The 19,745-nt window shown below is 43.5% G+C and overlaps 1 long non-coding RNA gene across 2 annotated transcripts in view; it reads right to left on the bottom strand.

Annotated features, from left to right (window-relative positions):
- Window positions 1-153: 153 nt before the first annotated feature.
- Window positions 154-19,745, bottom strand: part of LOC109308622 — a 39,407-nt gene continuing 19,815 nt past the window's right edge. For both annotated transcript variants that reach the window (XR_002100654.1, XR_002100653.1), the window contains one exon: window positions 154-283. This is a non-coding gene — a long non-coding RNA (uncharacterized LOC109308622). The remainder of the gene's footprint in view (window positions 284-19,745) is intronic.

Below are 19,745 nucleotides of genomic sequence, written 5' to 3'. Positions count from 1 at the left end.
CCAGATCAAAAGCTTTTTTGAAGTCAAGATATATGACATCAATCTCTTCTCCCTTGTCCAGGTGATAGGTCACCTGGTCCTAGAAGGAAATGAGATTGGTCAAACAAGACCTACCTGCAACAAACCCATGCAATAAAGCTGTATGAGAATGATGTGTACCTGCGGAATGGAGACCAGATGGAGACAAATGATGCTGCTAAGTTCCAAAGCACCTTGGATTTGATTTGGTCAGTTTCATCTCCAAATTTTGGTTGAAGAATGAGCAGCAGAAACTGATGAGCTGCTGACAGGAAAACAAAATTTCCTCTTAGAAGTAATTATGCATGGAAAAGTCCTTATAATTAATAATGGCTGAGGAAAAAGAAATGCATAAAGGCATATTTTATTTATCATCTTTTACTGAGGCATCAGTAATCCATTCAGGAACAGATCTACCATGTTACAAGTCTACAAACTGTATTTGCTTCAAAACTAACCCAGTTAGATTATTAACTAGAGAAAGTGCAAATATGTCATTCGACCAATCAGGGTGCTGTCTTTCTGTCCAAGCCCTCCCTGACGGACCAAAAACACAATTAAGGATTAGTATGCTACAGTAGGATTCCAGCTGTTCCTCCTTTCAGACACCCCTTGCTGCAGTATCAAAGGCTCAACTTTGCACTAGAATGACTACTCTAGTGTATGTTGTGATACCATTATGGCCCAGTTTATGCCAGTATCATACAAGAAAGACAAATCTGGCCTGATATACGTAGAGCTGGTTTGATGCAACAACCTCTTCCCTGGAGTCTCTTTCCCACATTTAAATTGTGTGCATAAAAAGCACACATATCAAGCACACTCATGACATGCCGTTTCAGAAACTCAACATGAAATGACCCATCAGGATTCAAAAGGATGATTCACTCCTAAGGACTAACTGGGCTACTCCATTCCCACCCTCCAATGCACATAAACCAAGGTGATAAGGCTATGCAGTTCTTAGAACTCTATTGTTAGGTTTAGATAATACAGTAGAAAACGTTCATGAGGTGATGAAAGGAGGGCTATGCAATTGCTCAGATGTTTATTTCCCCATGAATGCCACATGCAATGAACTGTGTGCTATCATTGTTGACAAATCTCCAGGATCTGCAAACCCTTGAACTGGGTTTCTGTCTCTTCTGTCCTCTTGATCATTTATAAAATAATGGAGCACAGTGATACTTTATTGTGTGCTCTTACAAGCACAATCTTGTTTGTTAGCACTTAGTGGGAGTGTAGGATGGCTTTGTGTACAGCTATCTGTTCCAGCAGGTTTATATTTGAAGGTGACAGAAACAAATTGGATCAGCCTGTTCCATGCTATCAAGGGGGGAGTATTTCAGACAGAGATGCACTGTGGCGCGGCCTATTTGTATTCATTTGCGCTCCAGCATGATAGCTTTTCAGAGATTCCCGCACACTCATCCTCACTCTAGGTTGTTACTAAGGGAACTAGGTGTTTTTTCTGTAATGCAGTGACTGTAATTTAGGTTATAATCCATGTTAGAGAGATGGATTGGCTTCATGTACAAATGACCATGAGAGAGAAAATTATCACTGATGCCATAATAGCCAGGAGCAGATGAGCTGAGGCCTTGCATCATAAAATACCTAACTAGGGAACTAATGCCCAGGTAATGCAGTTCCAGAGGTGCAACAAACACCCACCAAGTACACACCCTAAAAAGTCAGTGTTACAAGTTCACTAGATAGGACTGGAAGGAGCCTCTGGCCAGAGTCTAGTTTTATCCAAGGCTGCCCTCATTATCCCCACTTCAAACCCTCAAACATAACTACTGGGGTATAGTGCCTTTGGTTAATGATTGCCTGCAAATGCAACCCCTTTGCCTGCTTCACTTTCAAGTCTTAGGTGGTTCTGTGGCAATGCCTCATAGCATATATGAGAAGAGGAGCAAGCCCCCCAACAAAAATTCCCATGAGCCACTGAAGTGGCATTTCTGAATCAAAACTTTGTTTTCTGATTTTGCACTCAAACAAACGCCATTTTCCACAGGAAAAAAAATAATAGAAAATGAAGTATCATCATCTTTGTCAACATTTTTCATGGAAAATACATTTTCTCACCAGTTCTAGGGTTAATCAAGATTCATTGAAGTATGCTCCAGAAAGATTATACTCTCAAGGCAACAGGAATATTTGAAAGGGGGTGCATAATCATACATCTCTCTTGAACATAAAAGGGAGGCAGGGCTCTGGTGCAGTAGGGGCAACCAGCAGATGTCCTTGAATGGTGGTATTCAGGGAAGTTTTGGAACCATATAGGGGTGAACGAGAATGGTGCACAGCCAGAGGAACCATTGCTACATGGATTCTCTGATTCCTCACATATGCAGAAGGTGTACCTGGGATGTGGAGATTATTCTAGCAATTAAGAGGAAATTCTGTTAGACAGTTTCAGAGTTCTTCTCTAGCTTGTTAAAAACCCTTCCTTACCTTTCCCCCTCAGATCTACCAAGATACGATACTAAGATTAGGGAGTAGGGCCAAGATTTGGCCCTTGTCCAGTCTGCCATTTTTGTAACTTTGTTGCACTGCCATAAAGCATTTGAAAGTAAAAACACAAGCACAGCAGAGCTCCTAAATAGTTTCATGGCCTAGGAGCCAATCCTTTTCTTAAGTGAGAATAACTCTTGACATACAAAGCTGGTCACGTGTCTGAGCAACTGTAGTGGAAATATATCTTTGAGTGCTTCCCCTGATCACTCATGGAGTGCAAGTACACTCACATCTCTCAGTGACAGCCCTGAAGAAGCTGCACTGAAAAGCCTTGTTCCCATAAGCAAATCTGTGGAACTTTCTGAGAGACTGACATACTGGGAGATAAACATATGCATCATGTAAATTAATCCTTGCTTCTCTGCATAGCAGCTGCAAACCATGGAATCATATAGGAAATATTTTACTATCATTTAACTTGCATCTGCTCAGAATAAATTTGTGATTTCTCTGAGCGCATGTCTGGAATTGGAGAACCACAGTGAAAAGTGGCAAAGAAAGACTAAGAGTCAGACACCCAGTAGTGTCCTCTTATTGTGGCTGCCTAGCCTGATTTTCTAAGGAACTGAAAACCTACAATTCCAGTGAATGATGTTTTCTGGTGCATGGCAACAGAAATTTCTGCACACACTACCCTGGGTAGTGCAAACATTTAGAAACTACTTTTCACCAAGATGATCTACAGTGTATATCTGGATATCTGGGTAAACAACTTATCCCAGGTTTATTAAGTTTACCAGAGGGTGAGAAAGGGGAGCCATTTTCAGTAATCTGCCTGAGACAATTCCTGTAACCTTTTTCTGTTAAAGGTATAAATCTTCCTGCTGTAGAGATCAAGGTGAATCAATAAATAGATTTTTTAAATTAAAATTGAATACCTCTGGGATAATTGATAGCTCCTAATGTTTCTGAAAGGATCAAATATAGAGCTGAACATGAACCACAACATTCAGATCCAGAGTAGTGTTTTTCAAAACACTGAAGGTATTTAAGAAGGGTACGTAAAAGAAAGATGTCCAATGAGAGAAATGAGCAGACCTGACCAGAAGCCACAGACAAAGTACCTAAGATACCTGATGAGGTGTGGCAAGGTTTTGAGAAAGATCTGGAGTGGGATCCAATGAGGGATCTCCACAAAGAACCCTTTTGTTGACTGCATGAAGAACAATGAACAGACTGCATTTATACCAGTGGATGAGGACAGGCAACAAACACAAAGCTTGACTTCATTTCTACTCTCGTACTACTGCCTTCAAGGATCAAATTACCTTAAAAGACAAAGAGTTCACTAGTGTCAAAATAAAGCTGTAAAAACCAGAATTTCACACATTATTCCATAGAAAAGAATGCCTTTTACATGTACATTTACTATTGCTCTAACATTTCAGGAAGTAAGGGAGTTTCTATTTAGATGGGGCTTTACATAATTATTTTCTTTCAGGTACAACTTAGACATGCTGTTAGTGGAGTGTTACATTTAGAGACCCCTTACTGCCAAAGGATGCCAGGAAGTCTGTCTTGGAACTTCATGATAATTGTATCTGCAATTTTGCAAAGCAGAGATGTACGTTTAAAGCTGGTGGGAATCCTTTGGACCTAGAAATCAAAGAGAAGTAGAGTTGGAAGGGACCTCCACAGCTGAGGCAGACTTATCCCTAACCAAACCATCCTATGCAAGCCATAATCTAAACTCTAAATAAGACTACCATCAACCCTGACCCAACACAACACATAACACCCTAACCTGCCACAGATAAAGCAGGGGAACCATGGCAGCCAATGTTCTGCTTCTAAAGAAGGTTGTTAATACACGCTCAAGAGATCTCAGGTAGAGGGCCACACCCCCCACTACAGAGGGAAGGCAAAACCCTCCATAATTTATACCAATCTGACCATGGGCTAAAATTCCTTCCTGACCCCAAATATGGTAATCAGTCTGACCCCAAGCAGAGGCAAGACCCTCTAGTCAGGACCCTCCATCTTTGGTCTCAACAGGAACACTGGCACAACCCAAAGTCCCTAGCTTTGGCTGTAACCAACACCTCTGAGGGAGGTTTAAAAGCACCCTGACATGCAGCAGAAAAGGGGTCAGGGACAACCAGCAAATCCCTTAAGCATGGGAAACATCCATTGGAGAACGTAGGCATAGCTATACCAGCTGTATCCAGATGAGCATGGATGTGCAGTATGTGGCTCCACAGACCCACCTGCAGTGCCACACGTCACAGATGAAGGCATTCACACACTGCTACTTTGCAGTTGGGGGGGTGTTCTTGACCCTGGGAGATCCCAGGGTCAAAATAAACCACGCTAAAAAAAAAAAAAAAGCAGGGCGACAGCACACACACAGCAGCAGTGCGCACCACCCGAAACCAGAGCCTGGCTGGCTGGAGCCAAGCTCCAGCTGCCAGTCAGGCCCCCTGCTGCAGGAGCACCACAGCTGCATCTCCAGTTCCCCAAGGCCCTCAGGCCCACAGGTAAGGCTGCTGGAGCCAGCACAGTTGCTGGCCCCAGCCTCTCCTACCCCACCCAGGGTAATCTGCCATGCACAGGCATTCTCCGGGGACAAGCAGCAGTGGTACAAGGTATGCTATTACTACTTGTCCCTGAGAAAACAGGTGTTCCTGCTTGTGAGGACACAGCCATCTAGAGTATTCTTGTAGTGGCTGTTCAACCTCTTGAACACTTCTAATGTTGGAAAGTATACAACGTCCCCAAGCAGTCTAGTCTACTACCCTCACTCTTCTAACGGTGAAGAAGTTTTTCTGGATATCCAATCTAAACTTACTTTGCTATATAACTTCAAACCACTGGTCCGTGTCCTCCTCCTCTGCAGCAAAAAAGAAAAGGTGCTTTCCCTACTCTTTAAGGCAGTCCCCTTCAAGTATTTGAAGTCTGCTACTATGTCCCCTCTAAGTGGCTTTTCCACAAGCCAAACAGACCTAGCTCAGTTTTCCAAACAAAGACATTGAACAGCACTAGGCCCAGGGATCCCCGTGGGACTCCATTCAAAACCTCCTGCCATTCTGACATGGATCCATTAATAATTATCCTTTGCTTGCAGCTATTGAGCTGGTTAGCTATCTACTGGCTAGATAAATACTAGTTTTGTCCAGCCCACATTTTTCCAATGTATAAAAAGGTTGAGCAAGACCCTGTCAAAAGCTTTGCTGAAGCCTAGATACACTACAGTACATCCACAGCATTTTGTTCATCCACTTAAGTAGTTACTTTGACAAAGAAAAAAGATCAGGTTTGTTTTGGAGGTTTTTTTGACAATTTGTTTTTCATAAATCCATGCTGGCTGCTTGTGATCAGATGCTTTCAAATGGCCTTCTTTAGGATATGCTCCTGCAACTTCCCAAGTGCTTAGGTGAAGCTAACTGGTCTGTTCCCTCGGTCCTCCTTTTTGCCTTTTTTAAGGAAGGGCACTATTTTGGCCCTTTGCCAGTCCTCTGGTACCTGGCTCATCTCCCATGACTTCCTGAAGATCACTGCAAAGAGTTCTGAGATCTCTTCTTCTAGATCCTTCAGTATACTGGGATGAAGTCCAGCCTTGCTTACTTGAATTCATTCCAACCCATCAAAAGCTCTCTGTCTCTTCTATTATCTCCTCCCTCAGGTTGCCCCTTTCCTTATCCAGATAATCCTTATTACACATCTGGCTGCATCTTAATTTTTTCTGTGAAGACTGAAGCGAAGTAGCTCTTGAGTAGCTCTGTCTTCTTTGCATCTTCTGTTAGGCCCTGGCTAGTTAATAGTGGCCCCAGTTTCCTTGGTCCTTCTTTTCTGGCCAACATCCTTCTAGAACACTAGCCAACTGCCCATTGGAAGGAAAGGGAGGGGGAGCTGGCAGGGACAGAGCACCACGACCCACCACCCCACACCACCACCACCTCTCAGGAGCGGGGGGGAGGGGAGAGGGAGGAGCTTGCCTGCCACCTCCTTTGTCCCCCTCAGCCAGCACCACATGCCGCACCGCCCCCACTCCGTCGCCTCCATCATGGCAGTGCTCTGCCACACCGCCACCACCACTTCCCGTCTGGAACACTCTTGGACCACTCTGATTGGTTGTTTCAGTCAGCACTGTGATCAGCTGCCGAAACAACCAATCAGGGTGTGAATAAAGCAGTACGGACAGACAGACAGACAAAGGCTTTTATTACATTAGAATTTTCTTGTCTTAACATCCTTTGCCAGGAACAGCTCATTCTTTATCTTTGCCTTCCTATTTGTCCCAGCAGGTTCTTGCTACTTCCTGGTAGACTTCTTTGGACCCATTCATTCTTCCATTGTCTGTATGCTTTCCTTTTGCATTTGAGACATTTTAGAAGCTCCTTGTGCAGCCCCAATGGTCTCCTGCCATTCTTTTTATGCTTCCATCATGTCAAGACAATTTCTTCTTGGGCTTCCTTCTTGGGGTACCCTTTAGAAGTTACCAGCTACTCTTGGGTACCTTTATCATTCAGTCCATCTTCCTATGGCATGTAGCTATGAAGTTAGATAAAAAGTAAAAGTATTTTCTGGATTAATATCATGACTAAAAAATAAAAATACACTTTTTTCATCATCAAATAGGATAATTTCAACCACTGCAGCAGCAAACTACAAATTCTTTAGGAACCAATATCTATGCTGTCCAAGGGTATTGAAGACAAGTCCTACATGACTTAAAGCAGTGGTTCTCAAACCTTTTTTTGACTCAAGGCACACTGCACTGGACTTGATGCACCCCTCTGTAATTTTTGTGAATTGTGTGGCAACCAAATTTCAAAAAGATCGATCAATAGATCAATAGATAATTTTTTTAATTAATCCTCATACAGGGGCCCAATAGTGGGGGGATTGGCCAGGCAGAGGCCAACCTGAGCCTGCATTTCTCTGCTTATCTCCTCAAACGTCACAGCATCCTTCAAAGGATCTGTTGAAAAAAGGAGGACCAAAGCCCGCTGGTTGAGAATCACAGGCCTAAAGGAAAAAAGGATGGAGTGCTTTGATAGCAGATAGTCGATGACTCTGCAAATCTTTAATTTGCTAGCCTGAAGCAGTACAGACAACAAAGCAGAATGAAACAGCTGTCTTGTAACTTTGAAAAAGAGTCCTATTGGCTATTATTCCATCTCCACTCCATTCCTATCCCCCACAGGCTGCAGTAACACACACTTACCTTGTTCCTGTTCTGGTCCCTTGACACCTCTTGGTTTGAAGTAACGGTACTCCAATCAGAGTCTATACTATAGTTATCCTTTATCCTCTGATAACAAAATAAGGGAACAGAAGAAACCTATGGTATTTGAAGGTCTGCCTTGCATATCAGTATTTAAGCAACTCACATCCCTTGAGGAGAGTTAGGATGGTAAGCTAACAGGCCAATTCAATTTGGGATTAATTTCCCATTCCCACTATGAGCTTAGGCCAGTGATGCTCAACCTCTCTGGCGCTGCAAGCCAGATAAGTGGCAGGGGGCTAGTCCATGGGTCAGATCCCATATGTGGGGTCAGTGCATGGCATCAGTCCACAGGTGCAATCCAGTGTGCCAGCCCAATCCCACACATCAATACAATATGGCAAATCATCTGGCCTAAGGGTTTCCCCATGGGTCTAGGAATTTGGTGACAAGGGCAGTGACCAGAGTAATTGCCATAGCTCTGGGAGCAATTAACATTGCTACTGCTTCCCCACCACCAAATTTTTGGACCTGTGGGGAACACCATGGGCTGGATGACATGACTCAGTGGCTGAATCCAGCCTATGAGCCAGAGGTTGAGCACCACTGCTTCAGGCCACTGGGACCAACCTTTTCAGCAGGTGTTCCACAAGGTAAGCTCTGCATCATCCCCAAGTGCTATTCTGATACCCTTTCCCTGCCCAAACTGTTGCTCCACTTTCTGCTCCCTGCCTTACACTTCCTTGCCTGATTTTTCCGCTCTCTGCCCTATTTGTCACTGTGTTCCCTACTTCCTTCCTGATCTGCCATGTACCACACAGACAGGCTGCCCTTACCACTTGTGGGAGGCATACCACGGGTTGGCCACCCCTGCCTTAGGTCAAGATCCTTAAAAGGTGTTCAGGCACTTAACTCTCATTTAAGTACCTGAAAGTCTTTTGTTGATCTGGTCCTTAGATTCCTTCTGCCAGGGCTCCCCATCTACAAAATGAGGATCTCTCTTCCTTCCTGTTGGAGTGTTGTAAGAATATACATTATACTGGCTCTGATGCCAGTGTGATGAAGTCCAGATAATTACAGTAGATGTTAAATCAAAGTACAGTACACATGTATAACTTTTTGGCATTTCTGGGTCATTTCCTTTTTCTTCATAATAGATGCTGAATATTCAAAGTACCGAAGTTTCTATAAGGTACTTAATAAACAAGCATGGGAATCCCATGCATATTGTGTCTTATGACCTGTTGCTGCACAATTACAAGACATGCCTTTGACATTAGAACTATCAACTAGTTGGTGAGTTGTATGCAATGGATTGTGTTCCCGCACATGTAACTGTACAGTCTCTGGCAGAGTCTGACCATTTAACGTATTCTGTCACACTTTGTGTCCATTGGGCCCACAAAACAACTGCTCCTTTTTTCAGATGGTCAAAGTCTCTAATATAATCCAATTCCTACACAAAGTGCACCTTATTTACACTGTCAGCATTCTTTGCTCTCAAATAGTGCCTGTGTTGTGGAATCTCTGGGGTGTCCCTATGAAACCTGCTGCTTATGGCAAAAACACCTGTGGCTGCATCACTTCACAGATTTGTCCCATGTGGTAGTCCATTTCTGGCTATTTATCCCACCATCAGGTCTTTCAAAGTTTTGGTCATTGTCCCATCTATCAACTTTAACTGACTGTATGAAGCTTTGGATCACCATTATCTCTTTCCCACAGAGATAGGGAAAGCCTATTCAGGACTTCAGAATGAGAGAATGCAGAATGGAAACAGCTCATAGCAGGCCATGCCTGAGATAAAAGGCATTTTCAGGCCATTCCAGTTCTTATTTACTAGCATTGTGCGCCTTTTTAGACCATACCACATCTTTACCTACTGGCTCATGGAAAGAGAGCTGATTCCAGAGAAGAGCCACTTTCATCTCTTCCATACAGAAATTCTCCTACCTATTATGCTAGATTTTGAAACTGACATATCCTTCGGGGATGTAGCAAGATGCTCCTTCATCAGACTCAGTGTGACTAGGGCTTCAACTGTATGACAGCTGTGGTCTCACATTATTGTTCTAGAATAGGTCTGTAATTCTAGCTGGCTCACACCCCACCTGACTGCCTACACTTTCAAGAAATGACACCAACACTACAAGTGGCATAAAGTATCAGGCAGTTCTACAGAGCTTTGGGCATGTCCTTGTGCACAGTGTGTTCCCGGCATGACTCCACCTACACTTTCTGATACCCGTAATTGATGATTTAAAAAATAAGTCTCCCTCATGTAACTTCAGCCACCCACAGGAAAAGATAACCCAGAGATTCAGGCCTTGCAAGAGCATGTGCAGGCAGTGTCTCTTAAACAGACAGGGCCTGCCAGTGAGCACATTTTAAACAGTAAACAAACAACAAAATGTTCCCTTCTAATCCGAGTAATGTTGTCCTGAAGTGATTTAATTTCTCTGCTAGATTGTATGGTTTGTATATGAAGACCACATGACTGGGACTGCGAGGAAGAAGTCTCTCTCTGAAAGCTCACATTTGCCCTTTATCACACTGTTTTGCTTAGTATTCTATAAATAGATTGTGCGCCGTGTTTTTCCTTTTGGCCTCATACTATAAACTGGTTTCTGATTGGCTTTTGGGAGTCTGAAGAAAATCTCTGGAGAATGCTGTAAGCGTATTTGTTAGAGACTCACAAGTGGATTAATTTCATAACTGGGCTCAGTTGACACATTTTAAAATATAAATTAATTAGAGCTGTTTGCAATAGATTTGTCTCTGCATTAGAAATCAGGAATCTAAATAGCTTGGTTTGTGTAGTCTGAGTTTAGTTACAGTTAGGATGGGATCCATTTTTAGCAACAAACTGTTTCCCTGAGATAGCTTTGGCTGCTCATTAATACTGGAAATGCCTCTACAAAAAATGCATTATAAGACTCCCATTTAATTCTGACTAAACCTATCTATTAAAATATAAAAGAGTTTCAGAGACAAAAAGGCAGAAAGAGATTTTTATTACTGATTTTGTCATTTCTTGGAGATAAAAGCTACAATAACTGCATCACAAACAAACTGTTCTTTCTCCGTAAGTGTTTTAGTTACCACCACCACGCAACAGCACATTAGAGAAACAGGAAGACTTGTTAATTTGATCCATGAACTCAGGGACTAAACAACAGAAGCAGGAAGGAAAAAAGAACTTGGCTAAATCAAGTTCCAGTAAAACACTGAATCTAAGGAATGTGAAAAGGTCTCTTTTAGCACCATTTGCCTATCTCCTCCATACCTAAGCAGTGGCTCCTTTAGGTGAGGCAGGTTAAAGTGTTGACACCAAACTGTCTCATCCACCAAGTGATCTCTCTAATAGGAGTTTAACACTTTGCCTCTCCCTTCATCGTTTGTGCAAATCTGTTACTGTAATCTAGCTGTCTAGCCTTTCTGGCTAGTAACTATACAGATATCCCCTCTGCACTGAAGAAATGCAGGCACATGCCTGCAGTGGTGCAGGCTAGAAGCCAGGGGGCACTAGAGCAGTCCTCCCTTCCCTTCCAGAGCTGAGCTGGGGTAGGGAGGGGTGGCCAGGCCCTGGCAGGTTGCTCTGATTAGGGAGGGTTTCTGCCCCTCCCCCCTCCCCACTGTTGATAACAGAGCATTATCATCCCATTAGCAAAATAACAGCCTCTCTCAAGTTCACGCTCATCTTAAACAATGCATTTCCAAGGACGGAACGGAGGGACATTACCAGCTGACCTGTTCATTAGCTCTGAAAACCCCTAAGCTGACACTGTCCTGTCTGTCCTGCAGTGGGAGATTTACAATTACTGGGGCCCTGTGCTCAGCTTCATGTTCAGGCAGTGGCTTATTGTTGGCTCCCAGCACCCATGGCCAATGTCTACATTTGCACCCCCCCACCCCACCCCAGGATGATCCATGCAGAGTGCGGGGCCACACCTCCCACCACGTTCATGGGGGAATTAGCGCGGCACACTGCCCATGTGGGAGGGGCAGTGGCTGGAATTTCTGGCCAGAACAGCTGAAGAAGCCCACAACTTGCTGGGCAGGAGGGAGAGCCACTAACAAAACGGGGAAGGTGCCCTGGCCTCTCCAGCCAGGGGCCGGGCCCCTCCCTCAGGCAGCAGCAGCAGCGGGGCCCCCAGTCATTGGGGGCCCCGTGCCACCGCATGGTTTGTTTCATGGTAAATCTGCCACTGCTGTCCTGTCTCCCACAGCACGGACCATAGCCAGCATGTGGGATGCTAGCTAATGGTGAGAGGTGTCTGTGTAAGGCAGAGGGGAGGGGGAATCCCTGCCTGAGCTGGGAGCGGCGAGGGGGAGGGGGAAAGCAGGAGGAAGCCAGGCAGATGCTGCTGCCAGCCCGGGAACAAAGAGCAGAGCCCCACCCAGAGTTGCAACGCATCTGAGATGCTGGAAGATTCTGATTTAACTTAAACCAGGAAGGGGTCTGGGGCAGACATTGCATAAACCAGTTTGACCCAAATCAGTTAAGTCAGATACTACAGTCAACTAGGTTTCTCTCAAACCAGTTTCAACCATTTTCAAACTGATTTATATGCACTGAACATCTGTTCCGTTACAGGTTTAAACCCGTTTCTGATCACTTAAACTGGTTTATGTGTAATATCTTTCCCTAGCCTCTGAGTCCTTACAAACTTTTCCCTTCAATTGCTATCTGGTGTAAAATGCCAAACTGTTTCTTTTTTCTGTATCTAAGTAGTTCTGTGCAACTTCCATGAGAAGCTACAGTTGCCCCTTTTAATTCTGGGGAACTCAGTTGTGGTGCTGCTCTCCTGAAGTTGTGAAGCAGTCTGCAGCAGCAGCACAGCTTTACTTCTACTCAGCTCCTGAAGTTGAGAAAGAAGCAAGACCTGTGAAATTCCTCCACTAAACCTTATAAAGCAACTACATGCCAACCTCTATGGAACCCAATTCTGTAAGTTGTATATAGAGAACTACCCAAATCATGACTGCCTGATTTCCATGAAATCTGCGCAATCTCCACAAAATCTGCTGGAGAGGAAGGCAAACTTGTTAAAAATAAAATTCTGGCTCTCCACTGGGAGCCAGCAGCCCTTGTGACCACTGCAGCCTGCCGAGCAAAAAAGCAGAAGGGGCCTGCCAGCATGAAGAGCTGCAGCCAAAATGGCTGCTGCACCCCCACCCCCCCACCTGAGGCCACTGATTGGCTGTTGTGGGGCCCCAGCCTTCTCCACCAATCAGCAGAAAAGAGTATGGCTGCATGGTAGACAGTCCTCTCAGCCAATAAGTGGTGAGCAGCAGGGCCACATGATGATGGACAGCTCTCTCCAGCAATCAGTGGTGGGGGCAAGGCCACTGGGGCCCTTTGGCCCCCAACATGGGAGGGGCACCATGATAAGCCCTTGAAAATGGTGGTCAGCCACATGATCTGCCTGCAAAATCAGCTGGCCCCCTTCTCGAGTTGGGCCAACCCCTAGTTATATACCATCTTGGTGGACACTTCCCATCTCTCAAAAGAGCTAACATTTCAAATGTTAAAAGCGTGGGTTTTTATGTGTATTGGATACAACTTTTTCTTTCTATTGTTTAGCTACTGCGGCATAAACAGAAACATTAAATTACTTACAATCGTATACACTGTAAATTGTGTAAATTTTTTTCAGAATAACTTGTATTGGATTCTGTTTCAATGTACATCTGTCTAAAGTTTCATTAAAGTCTTCTGATGACAAAAGTGATAGACTGCTGTTTTAAAAATGAAAGTTACATTGAACTCCTTTGAATGTCTAAAGTACTACACTAAATTAGATATTATTTTCCAAAAAGATAAAATTTGTGACCTGAAAGCAGTGCAATTTTTGTTACATTCAACAACTATTTTCATGTTTAATAAGAAAAAGAATCCACTTTACTTGAAAATATGAATGTAGCCTCACCTCTAAATTATGAAATTGCTATAAAAAAGGCCATTAACATGTGTAAGACAACTGCTGCAAGAGTTAGTAGCAACACAAAATGTCTAAATAATCTCACACACTACTAATGATTACTCCAGTAATTTTATATACACGGATACAAACTTTTTTAATTTTTGTATTCCATTTAATGTAAATGTATATGCTTGCATGTGCATATGTGTATGTATATGTGTTTTTCAATTTGATACGGTTTTGTAATTAAAACAGAGAGAGACAGAAACACAGTATATATGACTATGTTTCAATTACAAAGCCATATCAAATGGAAAAACATTATTCCTGGACATGAAGGGAACAGTTTCATAGCTCACTCTCAGAGAAATCACACTGATTCAAAATTCTAAAGCTTCTGTTGTAATTCTAACCCTGACCCTGTGATGCAGAGAAGTTTAAAAGCTAGTTCTCTGAGCTACTGCACTTCACAAGGAAAGGTCTCCAATTGATGGATTTGAGAGTAAAATGGAAATAATAATTTTTTTTTGAACTTCAGCACACTGGGGCAGTGGCAACATCCACTTGGGAGCTGCTTTTGCTTTGTTGATTTTGTCTCAGCAGTAATGTTATTTTAACATGGATTTGGGTGTTTAGTTTCATTATGGTGGTATCTATAGTACTGCATCACAAATGGCACTACATTCCTTGCATATTTTATAGAATGCATCAGCTCAATTTGGAACAAAAGCAGTTGTTTTGGATGCATCATTGCAGACTTGTCTAATCCAAAATATCTGCTTTGTAGTGCCATTCCTATACAAAAAATGCCAGGGGTTTGTTGTTTACCAGAGTTAGAAACAAAAAAAAAAAAAAAAAGAACCCCTCATCTACCTCAGACAAACATGGAAGTTACTCTGTGGGCCAAATTCTGCCCAGTTATACCAGTTTATGTATCCCACAGTGTGTAGCATTTCAGTGCTCATTAATTAAAAGCTTAGTAAATATAAAATAACAAATCTCCATGTGTCTAGAGTTTCATTCGACCAGGGGATGTAAATACACAGTGAAAACATAAACCAACGCATCAACTGTATTTAGAAATGATTTTACTCACTGCTGAATCTGAATATGTGAAGATACCAACCCTAGGAGCCCATGAGGTAGTTGTAAATGCTAATTAGGATAAGCAAACATGTAGAGCTTGCATGTGTAAAACTGCATGGATGCAGCTCTAAAATACTCTGTCACACTACTTAACTGTCTGGATACTCAGTCTGAACTACACCTTCACAGCCCATGCAGGGGAGTAATATCCACCCTGATTTGTCCCTCCTACCCCTCCTTTCTTTTCTTTATTGCCCTTTATTTAAAATATAATCCTTCAAACCTTACAGGAGAGTCGTAGTTTATGTCTAGAAAGTATGATGCTGATACTGCAGCTGGTTATACTGCAAGGCCACTTCCAAGATTACCCACTTGTCTACAGCAGGGAATGAGTGGAAACAGGAAAAAAGCTGAAAGGAAAATGGGAGCAGTCCTGGCACTACAATCCTATTTCCTGATTTTCACTATTCATAGGATTCCTTTTTAATTATCAGTTTATTTAAGAACTCCTGGTCCAGCCAGACAGGTCTCTTATCGTATGTCCTCTCTTTTCTCTGCATTTGAATAGTTTGACTGAGAGCAGCCACACTGCAAAATAACACACACAGCACAAAGCGATTGAATTACTGCACAGAATAATTGTGTTAACTGAGGAGCGGTGTTCATTCAAGTTGAAGCATACATTCCTGGATAGGCAGCCAATTCCCTTTGAAAGCACCAACGCCCCTGAGTAAAGGCTATGTGTATGGATGTGACTTAAGCTACAGACAAAACGAGTTTCAACTTAAATGAACTCCATGATGAAGACAAGCCCTAAAGAAAAATTAAGTAGATTAAGTAAGAGTATTCCACCACATATCTTTCCTAAACTATGCTAACACAGACAAAAACCAATAGAACAGGGGTGGGCAAAATATGGCCCGGGGGCCGGATGTGGCCCACCAGGCCATTCTATCCAGCCCATGGGGCCCATAAAAAATTTAGAAAATTAATATTTATCTGCCCTGGGCTGCCTGTCTTGCGACCCTCGATGGCTTGCCAAAACTCAGTAAGTGGCCCTCCGCCCAAAATAATTGCCCACCCCTGCAATAGATCATGCAAGATGAACAAAAGTTCACCAACTCCTAGGAGCCTGGCTGTATTAACAAAGAGTTTAAAATAAGGAAGTTAGGTTCTCCTAAAGCTGGAGAGCTCATGGTTCCTCCCTGCATGTTCTTAAGATGGAAGATCTAATAAACAGGCTCGATCACTTGTCCTTTCCTTATATCCACTGGGTTTAGCAACAGAGATTGCATTTGCCCTGGGATAAGTTGTGCCCATGTTTGTCCCAGAACAGAAAAGTCCTGGGATTAGCATATCACATATCACCCTTCCAATCAAGATTTAGTGAGTGGCTGAATGCACTGCTGCCTTTCTGTCATTGACTCAATGTTGAAATCCCAAGATAATCATTCAGACATATTTCTCAATGTCTGGGGCAAACTGTTATCACTCTTTATCCCAGAAACCTTTCTAGGTTTTGTCCCAGGACAAACGTAACCTCTGCTTGTAGCCCAAGCCCATGGAAGCCATTTAACTTTTTTTGTTTAGAATTAACATAGCAGTTTATTCAATGAGATTTTTCAGGCAAGCAAAGACCGTCACACAGTCTGGTAATTTGTTTTGTGCTGATAACCAACCATTAATGCTCTGGTGTATGTGAAGAACATTACATAAACAATCTTGCAAATTACCAAAAGATTTAACATCTAAGAGTTTTAGAAAGCCCATTTTAGCTGTTCTGTATTTCACTTAACTTCACAGTCATCAAGCCTAAAAGCTGTAGTGGAAAACAAAATATAATCCTTCAAACCTTACAGGAAAGTCGTAGTTTATGTCTAGAAAGTATGATGCTGAAAGTCTGAAAAGATGCCAAAGTTGACAGTTAACTGTCACATATTAAGAAGGTTCTTAAGACCCTTTCTTCCCATTCCCAGGCCAGACTTGAGTTTGGAAGTCACTGAATGAATTCCACAAGTACTACAGTTTGTACTTTCACAGACTACTTAAAAGCTGAAGTATCAGATTTCACAGCACTGTGAAAAGGCTGGAACAACTTCAAAGCATTTCTGAAACATCTATTACTTTATTATGGAGAGACAATAGTCTCCCCATAGCTGAGGTTGAAACAATCCTTCCATTCGAAGGCTGATTTTGACACGCACAGCTTTAACTTCACTGAAATGAAACCAATCCATCTTAAATTTCACAGGCAGGAGTTTATGCCAAGGTAGAATCCAGAAAGCTTGAAGCAAATCAGAAAAAGTGTTTGTGAGATATCAAAGTTTTTCAAGAGATTGTGTGAGTTTTGGCTTGTCATAACTCAAAAATGGCCTGGATTAGCAATTCCAATTTTGATTTAACATGTTGGTCCTGGCAAGAAGTTAGTGCCTGTGACTAGTTTTATTTAGCCATTAGAAGCAGTATCCAATTACATTATCAACTCCAAAGAGCTTTTACCCCATCTTGGGCCTCAGCTGAACTTTAAAAGTTACAAATGGCACCAATGTCTAATGCCAGAATTTACAAAATCTGACTTCATTCAAATTTCATAAAGTCTGCACAATGTGAATTAATACAGATGAGTAATTTGAAAAGATGTCATTTCCTCATCCCATCCTCTTTGGGCACTACACAAAAGACAACCATCTGCAATTTTCTATATTCAGCAATGGGCACCAGTAATTTCTGCAAACACATAGGACCCAATACATTTGCAAAAGTACAATGTACTGAGGTTTATAGCTCTGCTCTTATAGGCTAAAACCTCAAGACTTTCTACTGTGAACTTTACCACCTATAAGGAAAAGGGCCAGCAAACCTAGATATGAGGAAATGACATCAAAACTAAATGCAGGTAAATGAAGGTTGGCAAAGCTGACTGACTAAATGCTGAACTGAGAACGATCTTTAAACTGCATGTCAGTGGAACATTTTAATTTACAACTGAACCTTGAGTAATAGGAGCAGAGCTTTGTTTGTGAAGCAAAAGTACAATGTATTGAGTCCTATCTGTTTGTAGTACATGCAGAAATTACTGGTGCCAACTGCTGAATATAGAAAATTGCAGATGATTATCCCTTGTGTGGTGCCCAAAGAGGATGGGATGAGGAAATGGCATCTTTACATATGATAGTGCTAAATATTGTAACAGATTACTTCCCATGTTCTTATGTTTCTTAGTACGCTTGGTATCACATGACAAAATTAGAAACAGCAATACCCACAGCACTGAAAAGAGTGTTGGTGAAAGGATACATAAAATTTGTTAGCGTGATGGAAACTACAAGGAAAACAAGCTACAGCAGTGCTTCCCAAATGTTTCCTCAGTATGACCCCATTTATGACCCCATTTCCTCAGCATGGCCCCTCACTCCCAACCTGCAGCCCCCCACAACCCCAGGTGCACCATACGCCTCACCTACATCCCCCTCACCCTGCCAGTGCCCCTCTGACCAGAGGAGAGTGCAGAGCCCAGCTCCCCCCACTCGTCTCCTCCTCCATGGAAAGCACTGCCAGAGCAGAGCCCATGGTGGGAGGAGGATGCAGGCTGCCCACTGCAGGCTTGGGGCTACCCACCCTACTGCTCTCCCCACAGGGGCTCCGGGAATGTCTTCTAGCTAAAAGGGAGGCGTACACCCAATGGAAGGGAGGGGCCATCACCAGGGAGGACTATACTGCGGTTGCTCAGGGATACAGGGGGGCAGTCAGGGAAGCCAAGGCGGAGATGGAACTGGGACTAGCTTCCCAGATTAAGGACAACAAGAAGTGCTTTTTTAAATACAAAGGGGGCAAAAAGAAGGTACCGGGTAACACGGGGCCCCTGCAAGACACGCTAGGAAATTTGGTCGTCACACCAGACGACAAACTAACCTATTTAATGACTTGTTTGCCTCCATTTGCCTGAGCAAGACCAGATCAGCCCCTCCACCGGGCCCCCCTCAGGCCCCAGGGGAGGCACACCTAGGCCAAGGGTCAGGAAGGATCTAGTCAGGGAACTCCTGGACAGACTGGATGCATTTAAATCAGCTGGTCCAGACAATCTGCACCCCAGAGTTTTGAGGGAATTAGCTGAGGTCATTGCGGTACCCCTGGCACGGCTTTACAATTACCCGTGGTGCTCTGGCATGGTGCCAGAGGACTGAAAGAGGGCCAATGTGGTTCCCATTTTCAAAAAAGGGAGGAAGGAGGATGCAGGAAACTATAGGCCAGTCAATCTTACCTCAATCCTGGTTAAGCTTTTTCACAGAATTATTCTGGCACATTTCCATGACGGGCCAGCAGGGGAGATTATGCTTAGGGGCAACCAACACGGGTTCATTAGAGGCAGGTTTTGTCAGACCAACCTGGTGGCCTTCTACTACCAGGTCACCAAATCCTTAGATGCAGGGGGAGCAGTGAACATAGTCTTCCTGGACTTTCGGCAGACCTTCGACACTGTCTCTCACCCTGTTCTCATTAAGAAACTGGGGGACTGTGGTGTTGACACCTACACAAATGGGTCGCCAACTGGCTGGAGGGCCGCACCCAGAGAGTGGTGGTGGATGGGTCATTTTCGACCTGGAGGGATGTGGGCAATGGGGTAGGGAGGAATAGGCTGCAATCAGACCTAGACAGGCTACAAGGGTGGGCGGATGAGAATAGGATGGGATTCGACATCGACAAGTGCAAGGTGATACACCTGGGGAGGAAGAACCAGCACCATACCTACAGGCTGGGGAACTCCCTTCTTGTCAGTGCAGAGACAGAAAAGGATCTTGGAGTCATCACTGATGCCAAGATGAACATAAGCCGACAGTGTGGGGATGCAGTCAGGAAGGACAACCACAACTTGTCATACATCCACAGATGCATCTCAAGCAGATCCAAGGAAGTGATCTTCCCCCTCTATGCGGCACTGATCAGGCCGCAGTTGGAGTACTGTATCCAGTTCTGGGCGCCGCACTTCAAGAGGGATGTGGACAACATGGAGAGGGTCCAGAGGA

Source organism: Crocodylus porosus, unplaced genomic scaffold, assembly GCF_001723895.1.
Source record: "Crocodylus porosus isolate Cpor-Errol unplaced genomic scaffold, CroPor_comp1, whole genome shotgun sequence".
NCBI classification, from domain to species: domain Eukaryota; kingdom Metazoa; phylum Chordata; order Crocodylia; family Crocodylidae; genus Crocodylus; species Crocodylus porosus.
The sequence above is the reverse complement of the archived record's forward strand: the minus strand, read 5'-3'. Positions and strand labels throughout refer to the sequence as shown.